At 34.0% G+C, this 1,129-nt stretch overlaps 1 long non-coding RNA gene across 1 annotated transcript; it reads right to left on the bottom strand.

Moving 5' to 3' along the window:
- Positions 1-47: 47 nt before the first annotated feature.
- LOC140966335 (uncharacterized) lies at positions 48-1,129 on the bottom strand. Its single transcript, XR_012173324.1, has 3 exons — positions 1,065-1,129; positions 903-970; positions 48-188 (listed from the first exon to the last, which is right to left on the bottom strand). It is a non-coding gene; the product is annotated as an uncharacterized lncRNA (long non-coding RNA).

The following is a 1,129-nucleotide window of genomic DNA, read 5'->3' as shown; positions in this document are numbered from 1 at the left end:
AAAAAAAAAAAAAAAAAAAAAAAAAAAAAAAAAAAAAAGTAGACAAGTAGGAACCAAAAAAGACAACAAAGGGAGAAACAAGAAAATCTCTTACCTCCATATCATTAAAAGAACTAAGATTCTTGTACTTCTGCACAAAGTCGTCCTTCACCTTAAACTTATCAGGATCAAGAAAGTGAAGCAAAGCCCTGACATTTTTACATTAAAGATGTAGTCGTAGATTTTAGTGTCATCTAACGAAAATAGTGCCATTAAAACATATCTGGCACAATGTAACATTCAACAAGCACCATACACCAATGTTCCAAAAATAGCGCTAGTCTCCCATTTAGGCGGCTAGGCGGCCAAAAATTTAATTAATTTTTATTTTATTTTTGAAAAGTTTTTTGGGGTTTTAATTTAAATTAAAAGTTCAATTAAAAAATGGGAAGTTATTTTTTTTTATAGACCTTAAACCAAAATCCAACAAAAAATACGATTTGTTGAATTGCCCTAACACACACCAAACTTCATCTTATTACGTTGATACCGTGAAATCTGTCTAGTGGCGCCTAGGCAGCCTAGCTGCTAGGTGCTGGTCTGGCGCTAGCGAATTTTAGAACCTTGCCATACACTAAAATATAAATGAAAAAAATTACAACTACTTTCTCAAAAAAATCTGCCCAACCTTTGAAAAAGTATTTTTTTCCAAGGACGGGTTTTTTCTAGGACAGTTCTTTCAATAGGGAACGCACCAAATTAAATGTCAGGGAAGACAGAAAATTGGAGGGTATAGTATAAGAGGTGAGCTTCTGTATCAACGAAGACCCATATATTGAGAGAAATACCACTTCAGGAGAGAATCAATTTAATGCACACCGAGGCATGATTATCATAGTTATGTATTGATATGAACTAATTACCACAGCTCTTCAACACTGTTTTGCAACGGGGTGCCAGTGATTAGCAACTTGTTCTTCGTGCTGAATTCCTGTGAAAAAAATCAAAGACCGTTGTTAAACAAACTATTTAAAGGTACAATATGAGAGCCAAAGCAGCAACTTTGATCATTAAATTTGTCATACTGATAATGAAGTATACAATGAAGCTTCGCTGTTCTTTAGCCTATGGGCTTCATCAACCATAAGAT

The sequence above is a fragment of the Primulina huaijiensis genome, unplaced genomic scaffold (assembly GCF_012295235.1).
Source record: "Primulina huaijiensis isolate GDHJ02 unplaced genomic scaffold, ASM1229523v2 scaffold205071, whole genome shotgun sequence".
NCBI lineage: Eukaryota > Viridiplantae > Streptophyta > Magnoliopsida > Lamiales > Gesneriaceae > Primulina > Primulina huaijiensis.
Note: the sequence above shows the minus strand (reverse complement) of the source record. Positions and strands in the feature narration are given on the sequence as shown.